This window comes from Monomorium pharaonis, chromosome 7, assembly GCF_013373865.1.
Source record: "Monomorium pharaonis isolate MP-MQ-018 chromosome 7, ASM1337386v2, whole genome shotgun sequence".
NCBI lineage: Eukaryota > Metazoa > Arthropoda > Insecta > Hymenoptera > Formicidae > Monomorium > Monomorium pharaonis.
The window spans coordinates 22229981-22241982 of record NC_050473.1 but is presented as its reverse complement, the minus strand read 5'-3'; the positions used below and the strand labels follow the sequence as shown (position 1 = coordinate 22241982).

The 12002-nt window shown below is 37.5% G+C and overlaps 1 protein-coding gene and 1 long non-coding RNA gene across 4 annotated transcripts in view; both read right to left on the bottom strand.

Moving 5' to 3' along the window:
• Window positions 1–12002, bottom strand: part of LOC105839284 — a 224563-nt gene that overhangs the window by 83942 nt on the left and 128619 nt on the right. The window lies entirely within an intron of this gene.
• LOC105839285 lies at window positions 8042–11254 on the bottom strand. Its single transcript, XR_004964127.1, has 2 exons — window positions 10093–11254; window positions 8042–9970 (listed from the first exon to the last, which is right to left on the bottom strand). It is a non-coding gene; the product is annotated as an uncharacterized LOC105839285 (long non-coding RNA).

The window sequence follows — 12002 nt, the reverse complement described above, 5'->3', positions numbered from 1 at the left end:
TCCGGGAATTGGAAGGTCAACTTGCTCGCTGGTTAGAAAGGCTGCAACGCTTTGAGTTTGAAATTGTCTATCGGAAAGGACAGTCTCACAAGAACGTGGATGAAATGTCTCGACGGTTGTGTGAATCTTCGGAGTGCAAGAATGCTCCAGAATGGAACGAAATAGCGCTCAAGAATCGGAGAGCACGATAGCTCAAATTTTTTTCCCCGAAGGTAGTGTATTGGAATGGCGTAGAAATCAGAGAAAAGATCCTTGTATCGCTTTCGTAGGAAGGAGACGGAGGAAACTCCTCCTCAAACAAAGCTCGCTTTTCAGGATGTTTCTTCCCGGATATATCGCTCATATTGGGATTCTCTCTATCTCCGGAACAGTATTCTTTACAAGAAATGGTTCGCCCCAAATTTGAAGTCGACTGTTCTTCAACTTGTTGTTCTCCGCAAACGAGTTAAGAAAATTTTGTTGCAGGCCCATGATTCTTCTTCAAGCGGCCATTTCGGTGTTAACAAAACACTTGAGAAGATTCCTAAACGTTTCTTTTGGGCGACCTGTAAGCGGGACGTGGAGAAATGGTGCAAATCTTGTGACGTTTATAGCCCTTCCAGGAAAGGTCCTGCTGAAAAAAGGAAATCTCCTCTTCAGGTTTGCAACATTAATTCTCCTTTCGAGAGAGTCCATATGGACATTTTAGGACCTCTTCCTACTATTACTTTGGAGAAATAAATATTTACTTGTAATTGTAGACTGTTTCACAAAATGGGTTAAGGCTTTCCCGCTGAAGAACGTCAGAAGACAGTTGCGGAAGTCTTCGTTGGTCAGGTGGTGTCAAGACATGGGATACCTTTTGAGCTCCACACTGATCAGGGAAGAAACTTTGAGTCGACGCTTTTCTCCGAGTTTATGAAGCTTCTCGGGATTAGAAAAACTAGAATCACTCCTCTTCATCCGCAGTCTGATGGTCAAGTGGAGCGTCAACACCAGACCATCGTTAACTTCTTAGCGAAATACATCTCTTTGAATCAGAAGGATTGGGATTAATGGATCCCTATGTACCTGTTGGCCTATGGTTCTTCCAAGCATGAGGCAACCGGTCTGACTCCTGCGAAGCTCTATTTCAGGCAAGATCTTAGATTGGATCTGTTGCGAGGTAGTTCCCTCGAAACGGAGGAACTTCGTTCGCTGGGACATTATGTGGAAGAGCTTTATCGGAAGCTTGAGAAAGTCGGTTCTGAGGCAAAAAGGCGGTTAGATAATCGTACTTTTTGCGTGAAGGAGCGTTACGATACCGGGGCCAGACGGATTTTATTTCAGGAGGGACAGAATTTGTTTGGCTATACAACCTCCAGAGGACGAAGGGTTTGGCTTCTAAATTGCAAAGAAATTGGGATGGTCCTTATTTCGTGGTAAAAAAATTGAGTGAAGTAGTCTATTGCATTCGTAAATCTTCTAAGCATCGTAGGAAAATTGTTCATTCCGACAGATTGGCTCCTTATAAAGAAAGAGGTTTATGTTAATTTTTTAAGAAAGAAATTCGCTAATTGAAGAGTCAGCCCAGATTCTTTAGAAATTAAGTCTGTTGAAATTAAGTAAAATTGTTTTTTTTCCTGCCCTTGTTATTGTTGATTTTGCAAAGTCTCTCGTCGTGGAAGGGAAGTCGGGCCGGGCGGAGAATTCTCTTGGAACCGTTCCGTAGGATCTTCGAGGACGACTCTCTCTGTCCACGCGGGGGAAACTTTTAGTTTTTAAGAAGTCTGCCTCGCCCGCGGTTTTTGAACCGTGGTTTTCCCATGGGACGAAGGGCAAATGCCGAGGCAGGGGCTTGAGGAATCCTTTTAAGACGACGGCTCCACGGTGGTTACTCTTGTCTGAAGAAGTGAAGAGGAAACGCCGCCGTGAGTGCGTGCTCTGCGTGGGTGCAATTGCGTAAAGAAGCTTCAGGGAGCTGACCTCTCTGCGGGGCGAAAGTGGAATAAAGAGAACCTTCCGGAGAAGGAAAGGATTCTTCGGGGAAGCCGGACAACGCAGTCTCAAACGAGTTCGGTAACTCGGGCGGAACTCCGAAGTAGAACAGAGTCGTAGCACCAGGAATAACTCAGTTTCCGTATTCGGTTGTCGGGACGACAATTTGTAAAGGAGGGGGCAGTGTTACGCCTCTGCCTGTTTGAACGGTCAGCTGTTCTGACCAATCCATATATTGATTTTTCCGAGAGGAGCGTCAACTGTCGTCGGCTTGACAACGCCGATAAACTGCAAATTGAATCTCGGTCTCGCGCTCGAGAAGATGTGTATTCTCTGTTTTGGAATAAAACCGCTTGTTTATTAAAAGAGAATGTGTTTCATTCATTTCCGTGAGCGCGCGTGTAACAATATAATACCAAATCTCGCGAAGAAAACCAGTTAGTAACGAGAGAGAGTACAATCAGTGAGTCATCACACGCAGAGAGTCAGTCAAAACACTATCAGTTAGTAGTTAATAACCAGTGAGTTAGTTAGTTAGTTAGTTAAAAATATAGTAAAGCAGAACAATTGAAGAAAATAAAACAGCAGTGATAGAAATAAAAGTAAAAAAGTAATATAAAGTTAGTAAAAAGTTGTATAGCAGTAGTTGTAGTAGAATATAATCATGTAGAATCAATGCGCGAATAAACTTTAGCGCCATTCCATCTGTTCAAGAAATCGACTTCGACTTCGACAGATTTGTTCGAGAACCAGTAATAAATAAGTCCCACAATCACAATTTCTTTCTTTTGTTTTTACGTTACCCATCTACTCCTTTCCGTTTTTAAATCTTTAAGAAGCGTTCCTATGAGTAAGTCCCACGATCACATATTCTTTCTTTTGTTTTTACTTTACTTATCTATTCCCTTCCGTTTTAATTCTTTAAGACACGCTCCTATTATTTATAAATAATTCTTTCTTAGAGTTTTTGTCCCTCTTTCCCCGAACCTCGTGGATTCCGAATGTAATCTTCGCGAATTCCGCTCACCTTTACCAAACCTCGAGAATCGCATGTGCGATTCTCAACATTCTTCACCTTCTTTCGATCTCGAGGATCCCGCGTGCGATTCTCAACATCCCTTATCCTCTCACGACTTCAAGCATCCTTGTTTTCCTCACGTAATCATTTAGCAAACCCTTCGATTATTTACTTGTACCGCGTTTACCGTTATAACTATAGAATTGAAGTAAAAAATTCTTTTTGTTTCCCATTCCCCGCCCACTACAAAACTTGTGTATAATATCTGTACAATTATATACATACTCACTATGCGTTTTAAATTCGATTATACCACCGTTATTACAAAATTATCAAATCACAACTTCAGCGCTTTGTATTTAATATTGTGTTATTGAAATAAATACTTTCGTTAATTTTACGTAAAACTTCATCATTTTTAACGACCCCCCCTCATCCCAAACAAAGATAACACTTGGTCCAATCCCGAGTTAAACCGATTCAATTTGTTGACTCGAAACTTGGACCGACAGACGCACGACTCGAAAACGGATTATAACGAACTTATCGGCATGCTGACCCACATTTTTTAGTCACAAAAAGTGCGTTCCACTCGAGGCATCTACCTTCTCTTAATTTGTGTGCCTACGGAAATTTGAGAACGTTACTGATGCGCACAGTAATAAATGGACACAGCAGGCTGAGTAGAACGGACACAGTGCAAAACAGACACAGACCAAATGCACACAGACCAAACGGACTTACAACATGGGTTGCGACTTTTCAAGACACCCCTACCGACAGGGTGGGTGCGGGAGGGGACAAATCCCCCCGTTGCACCCTCCCGTGTGTGTGCGTGTGCACGCGCGCGCGAGCACGAGCAAAGCATTCTCTGCACCACATGGGTTTGCGACTGTATCCGTTTGGTCTGTGCGCATTTGGTCTGTGTCCGTTTCGCACTGTGTCCGTTCAGTATGTGTCCATTTATTACTGTGCGCATCTGGGACTCACTCGTGGATTCTACGTTTTGTTACGTCCTTCCTGCTTTACCTGTTCTTCTTGAACTATCCTTCCAACCAAATAGAGTTAAATCCTATAAAGCTGGACGTAATGTTCGAGGAACAAGAAGAATTGCTCTATGGTACTAAAATTGCAGATTAGTAAAAAACTGCGATAAGTTAAAAAAAATTACGATTTTTTTCATAATTTTTCTTACTTAAACTTTAAACGCGTTTTTCTTGTTTTTAAACGCAAAATTTCGTCAGTGAACCTAGCACTCCCACCACTAATAAAAAAGTTTGGAAATACCGCATAATTTTCTGTTAATTATCTGCCAATTTTCTGCCCTAGTCCAAAAATTTTTGCTTCTACCCGTTCGCAGGAAATCGAGACCAAAAGTGGAGGTGCTAAGTTCACGTGACGGTAACACCCTCTCTAATAAAAAAAATCATAAACGAAAAAATTCCAGAATTTTCTGCTCATTTTCTGCTTTAAGGAACTGTAAAGAGATATCAAAAATATTTAACGGTTATCAAAGTACCGATACTCAGAACCATCCTACCGCAATAGTATAAAAAAAACGTTTAAGAATATAATAACAAGCTAACAACGTTACTACGACAACTCATAAAGTACTTCTTCAATCAAACACTTGTAAAATACACTATTTTAAAATGTTTAATTTGCACAGTACATTTAAAAAGCCTTAAAATTCACAAAAATATAAGAGTAAAGTACCCTTAAAAAATGAACTGCTGCATCTACTGTAATATGAAAGTGATCGTCTGTTTATCTGCTTTTAAAATATCCAGGTCCCGAATTTTTTGCTCACAATTTAACTTGTGCAACTCAGTTGTTAATACGCGCACTCGAGAGTAAACTATCTTAAAAAAACAAATTGCATCGACCGTATTATCAAAATAATCGCCTATTTATTCTGCTTTTAAAATATCCTGGTTCCAAATCTTTTGCTCAATATTTAACTTGTGCAACTCAATTGTTAATGCGCGCACCCAAAAGTAAACTTAAAAAAAATAAATTGCTACATTGACTATGGTATCAAAATAATCGTCTATTTATCTGCTCTTAAAATATTCAGGTCCCGAATTTCTTTTTCAACATTTAACTTTTACAACTCAATTGTTAATGCGCGCATGCAAGAGTAAACTACAAAAAATAAATATTGAACAAAACAAAAAATTCAGGAGCTAGATATTTTAAGAGTAGATATATAAACGATCATTTTGATACTATAGTCGAAGCAGCAATTTATTTTTTAAGGTAGTTAACTCTTGCGTGCACGCATTAACAATTGAGTTACACGAGTTAAATGTTGAGCAAAAAATTCGTGACTTGGATATCTTAAAGAAGATAAATAGACGATTATTTTGATACCACAGTTGATGCAGCATTTTATTTTTTTAAGGTAGTTCACTCTCGGATGCGCGCATTAATTGAGTTGCACAAGTAAAATTGTGACAAAAAAATTCGGGATCTGGATATTTTAAGAGCAAATAAATAGACAATCATTTTGATACCATAACACAGGCACACACAAAAAAAGTGGTTGGTCCGGCGGACTAGACTAGTCAATCCTTATGTATTTTGACCCGCTGAATCCAAATTCAATGTCAGAATTGCTGCATTGGCTCATTTTTTCCTAACCTCAAAAAAAATATTTTTTAAATCTTGGTCCGGCGGACTAGAATAGTCTATTTTTATGTATTTTGACCCGCTGAATTCAAATCCTAGGTCAGAATTTCTGAATTGGCTCATTCTTTTCTAACCTTAAAAAAAAATTTTTTTATAATGTTAGTCCGGCGGACCCGAATAGTCTAACTTCATGTATTTTGACCCGCTGAATCCAAATTCAATGTCAGAATTGCTGCATTGGCTCATTTTTTCCTAACCTCAAAAAACATCTTGTAAAAGTAGTTTGGATCACAAATGTATAATCCGGAATATGCAGGCTTGCGTAACCACATTATCCGGGGAAAATTTTCTAGAAAATCACAAAAGTCAAGATTACAGAAAAAGGATGAGCAGAAATGATGAAGAACTATAGAAAACTAGGTTGCCTAATAAATCTTAAGTTGTATTTCTTAGATTCTCATATCGACTACTTCCCAAAAAATCTAGATGATTATAGTGAAGAACAGGGAGAAAGATTTCATCAGGACATCAAGAAGATGGAGTATCTATATCAAGGCAAGTGGGATGTGAATATAATGTCTGATTTCTGCTGGACGCTCAAACGTGATGTCTCTGTGAAAGGAAAGAAACGTAAGAAAAAGCCATTGCACAGAACCTTCGAGAATAAAAGAGATATAATAGAAAAAGGGAGTAAATTTTCTACGCTATTCACAGAAGCTCAAACTTATCATACGTATTGAATTTTCCCCGGGTAATGTGGTTACGTAAGCCTGCACGTTCCGGATTATACATTTGTGATCCAAACTGCTTTTACAAGGTATTTTTTGAGGTTAGAAAAAAATAAGCCAATTCAGCAATTCTGACCTTGAATTTGAATTTAGCGGGTCAAAATACATAAAAATAGACTAGTCTGATTCGCCGGACCAAGATTTAAAAAACATATATTTTGGAGGTTAGGAAAAAATGAGCCAATGCAACAATTCTGACATTGAATTTGGATTCAGCGGGTCAAAATACATAAAGATACACTATTCTAATCCGCCGGACCAACATTATAAAAAACATTTCTTTTTTGAGGTGAAGAAAAAATGAGCCAATTCAGCAATTCTGACCTTGGATTTGGATTCAGCGGGTCAAAATACATACGGATAGACTAGTCTGGTCCGCCGGACCAACAGTTAAAAAAAATTTTTTTTTAGGTTAGAAAATGCGAACTAACTTTGCAATTCTGACCTTAGATTCGGATTCAGCGAGTCAAAATACATAAAGATTGACTAGTCTGACCCGCCGGACCAACATTTAAAAAAAGAATTTTTTTGAGGTTAGAAAATGCGAGCTAACTTTGCAATTCTGACCTAAGATTCGGATTCAGCGGGTCGAAATACATAAGGATTGACTAGTCTAGTCCGCCGAACCAACTACTTTTTTTTTTGTGTGTGCCTGTGTAATTAATGCAATTTGTTTTCTTAAGGTAGTTTACTCTCGGGTGCGCGCATTAACAATTAAGTTGCAAAAGTTAAATTGTGAGCAAAAAATTCAGAACCAGAATATTTTAAAAGCAGATAAATAAACAATTATTTTGATACCATTGTCGATGCAGCAGCTAATTTTTTAAGAGTACTGTACTTTTGTATTTTTGTCAATTTTAAGAGGATGCTAAAGCCGTGTGTTTTACCGACATTCTGTATTTATCACTTAATTTCGAATTGAATTTACAGAATTGATAATCCTTTTACACTTTTAAAGTACGTACACAAATGAACCGAGGGACGATTAAATAAAGACCAAAAATGCAAAAAATGTATTTGTTCATAAAAATATTTGCTTCAAAATACAAGTTATGTAGCTTATACGTACAAATAAATGGTGTTCCCGAGTTCGGAATAAATTGAGGAATAAGATTATAATCGTCAAATTACAATTACAAGCAAGTACAAAAAAGATATTTTAAAAATAGAAGCGCTTAAATGAATAAAATTTTTGATCACATAAATATGTTTTTTTACGGCTTGTAAACGTAATTTGACAAATATAGTCTTATTCCTTCTATTCCAAACTGCGAGACACCATTTATTTGTAAGTATAAGCTATATAACTTGTATTTTAAAGCAAATTTTTTCATGAACAAAGATAAATAATGACTCTGCATTCGACCTCAATCAAGTTTGATGGGCAGTTTAGCATCCTCTTAAGGCTTTTTAAAGATATTGTGCAAGTCAAATATTTTAAAATTGTGTATTTTATGAGTATTTAATTAAAGAAGTACTTTATAAGTGTCGTAATAACGTTGTTAGCTTGTTATTATATTTTTAATCATTTTTTTTATACTATTGCAGTAGGTTCTGAGTACCAGTACTTTGATAACCGTTCAATATTTTTAATATCTCTTTACAGTTTCTTAAAGCAGAAAATGAGCAAAAAATTATAGTATATTTGTTTTTTGTTTATGCTTTTTTTATTAGTGGAGGTGCTACCGTCAGATAAATTTAGCACCCCCACTTTTGGTCTTAATCTCCTGTGAAGTGGTAGTAGCAAAAAATTAGCAGATAATTAGCATAAAATTATGCAGTATTTTCAAACTTTTTTTTAGTAGTGGCGTGCTAGACAGTCCACTGACGCAGTCCACAGACATAAATTTTGCACGCCATGCAAAAACTAATCTTTTAATCTTTATGAAATTTGGTATAAATATTCTGTGAGTAATTAGCCTTAGTATAACGTGTTCCAATTTTTAATTTTTTAATTTACAACATTGTTATTAACAATTGTTCGAGACTATAACAATTACTTTAGAGTTTTAACATTTCCTTTTTATTGGCTCTGTTTTATCCGCGAGTAGTGAGAGCTCCTGACAGCCATCGAGCTCCTTGTAGTTCATTTCTTCGATGCACCGAGTCGCGCGGCGCTGTCACTAGCTCCTCACGCGCGCGATTTTCGTTTGCTCGCATCGCCGGTAACTATGCATCTTGGTAACTACGCAAATAAACAAGCCCCAAAAAAGGGCACGTCCAAATCCATGCCCAAATAAGTCTCAATATCGGTTCCCTACCGCCCCTTTTTTCGCCTCCAATCGTAATTGTTTTACAATGCAAAATTCGCCAGTCTCTCGCAGCCCGGCACCGAAAGTAGATCGTCCAGCAGATCTCTCCGGTCTTCCGCCGATCCTAGCTGCGGGAATTCACCTCCGCTTCTTCTCTCTCAGTCGCGCCGTGATAGTGCGCGTGAATTAATTCTCCCGTCAACCAACATTGTTTAATCCTTCAGTTTTGTATTCGCGTGAATATTGTGAGTGCATTACGTCCGTGCGCAGGTGGCCGTATCTTTCCCGTGAACGTCCTCTGTCTCGCGCACAAGATCTCCGTCGGATCGCGCGCAAGATTTCCGGATTCGCGAGGGCCTCGATCTCGAGGCTCTGCAAAATTTCCGCGTCGATTAGGCAGCGTAATATCAGGGCGTATCAAGATATCCGATACTTTGTAAAAGATACGGTTCGCCCCTCGCTCCGAACGTCCGTTTGTGAATAAATAATTAAGTGTGAGTGACACCAACGCCTCCTTCTTATTCCTATCACCTCCCGTGAACCTCCCGCATTCCTGACCACTCACTTTGCGTCTCTATCGGGACGGATCCCGGCATTCCCTTCGTGCGATCGCGTTTACTCTACGCACGCGCAAACAACAATAGTTAAAAAAATTTTTTTTTCTTCAAAACTTCGCCATTTTTGAAAATTTGCAAATTTTAAATAAATTTAAAATAAAAACATCATGTTAATCGTTTTTGCATAAACTAAAGAACTCATTTTGAATTTTCTGTTTCAGATCAGTTTTGTGACCTGTATGCTGCATGGTGCATTTTTTCAAGCCATTGCACCGTTATTTTTGAAAATTAAAGTTAAAAATAAAAGAAATATGTTTTTAAATTGTTACGTCTTTAAATTTCAAATCAATCTATGCATTACATTTTTCAAAAAAAAATTCTTCCAAACATGCCGTTTACATGACATTCCTCCCTTAAGCATATCTTAAACTTTTCTAATTTACATTTTCATTAATAACAACTAATGTTTACTTTGATTGCCAATTACTTAAAAAAAAACTACAACTTTAATCAGTTTTTTTATTTTGCAATGCAAATATAAAAATTTTTTATTTGAAAACGTACCTTGTAGAAAACATCAAGATAAACAAAAAATGTTTTGTACAATTTTTTCGTCAGACGCTCCGTTTTCCAGTTACAACAAGAAATTCAAGTAAATACAGGCCATTTTTCGCGTTTTTTTTTTCAAACTTTAGCCATTCAAAAATACTTCCTTCTGGTTTTTAACTTGACACAAGTTAATATTCTCACTATGTATGTTATTTAGATCTGTCAAAAAAATACTTTACATCAGGCCAAGTCCATATATAACTACTTTTACTGCTCCCGCGATTGGACAGGTGGGCACCCGTGTACCCCGAATAACAACGTTGGTAAAGTTGGGTACTCACACAAGAGTTAATATTCATGTCGGCCTGGGAACTCCAGGCCCGACAACGATCCTTGGATCTGTTGCACGAGCGATTGGCTCGTGCACGGGTTGGTCCGAAGAACGTCGGGGCGATCCTCCCCGTCCTCCAGGACTAAATAGATCATGGGCCCCTCACGTTTAGGCTAGTGCAGGTCTTCAGCGGGCACGGTTGCTTCGGAGAGTACCTGCACCGGATCGCGAGGATGGAGGCGGCGGAGCGAGATCGAGAGTAGAGTCCGACTGCCAATCCCGTCCACAGATAAAGGGGCGGGCAGAGGCAGGGAGCCTATGTAAGAAATCCATACGTCCTCACTCCGCCCGCCCCCGGGGCCGTTGAGTCGGTCCATGGGAAACATGGATCGGCCCACTTTCACGACGGTCCCAGGATAGGGCGGGGAAACGACGTGATTACGTCTCCTCGTCACACCTGTAGACTAAGCAGGAGAAATAAGGCTGTTGGCCCTGTTCCTCCTGGGATGAGCCTCCCCTTCTAGCCCTCTTTTTTCCTTTTTTTCGGCGGGGACCGAGGCATGGAAGGGGGAGCAGTCAGCGCTATGCGGTGGGTTATATACTCGCTTGATCCCGTAGCCCGCCGCTACGCCGGAGGTAGGCAACCACCGAGAGATTTAGTGCGTATACCATCTCGAAAGGAGATGGGAAGTCCAACATACCCCCTGCCTCTTCCCCGGGACAAGGAAATGCGTAACCTGCATTTTTCTCATAAAAAAAAGGTTAATATTCATGTGTACTTTTGTAGTAAATTTCATGTGGATTTGTAGATAATAAAGATTTTTTTTTATTTGCGCTACGATCTACTGGTGACAACTTCGACTGCTTGCCGCGAAGCGTGTTTAACCTTTAGAAATATATTAGCTCAAACTGAAAATCATTTTCTCATAGATGTAAGACATATACAAACATTCTAGCATACGTAAACACATTTATACACGACACTTATACATACACACATACATAAAAATATACACACATATAAACATAGGCAGAATTTATAGGTAAAAATTATAGAAGAAATTTGTACAGCTCGACTATGCTCCAAACTAAATCGACATTTTTTACAATTAAAAAAAAATATACAACTTAGAAATAATTTTAAATTCTAAAAAAAACGTAAAAAAATTGAGTAACAAAATTTTAGAATTTTAAAATTTTAAAAATAAACTGAAAACAAAAAACTAGAAAAAACAAAAATACAAATGTACATCAAAATATATAAAATAAAGCCTATTAATTTGATTTTGTATTTACTTTGTTTTCCTTTAAAAAATTCTAAAAAATCACAATTTTTTCAAACTTTAAGATGGCCTAACTCATTAAATTATTGAAATTTATTCCTGTCTACAGCTCAACCAGCAAGCTTAGCTAAACCAATTGCAAAATTGAGTTCCAAAATGCTTTTTATGTCAAAAATTGTTTTTCCACGGTCCTGTTTTGTTCTCGATTATTATTGTTTAGTTAAACTTGTCTAGTTACAGGTTAAATTTTAATAATTTATATTAGTTGCTATATTAATCATTGCAAAACATTTTTATATTAAAAATGTTTTCTCATGTTCTTTTTTCTGTATGTTATTGTTTCGCTAATTTTATTAATCTAACCATAGGTCTTGATGAGTTAATGTTGAAAAATATTGCAATAACAACAATAATAATGACGATCAATACGGTACTAAAATTTTTTGCATTCTTATTGGTGTGAAAAAGTATAAAAATTACTGTATTTATAATTTTATTTAAAATACTTTTATTTACATTTTAAGAAAGAATTTTTTAAATCTTTCTCATTTAATTGTTTGACCTTACAAGACATATAATAAAATTAATTTTATTAATTTTATTAATATTTTAATAAGAAACAACAAAAGAGTACATT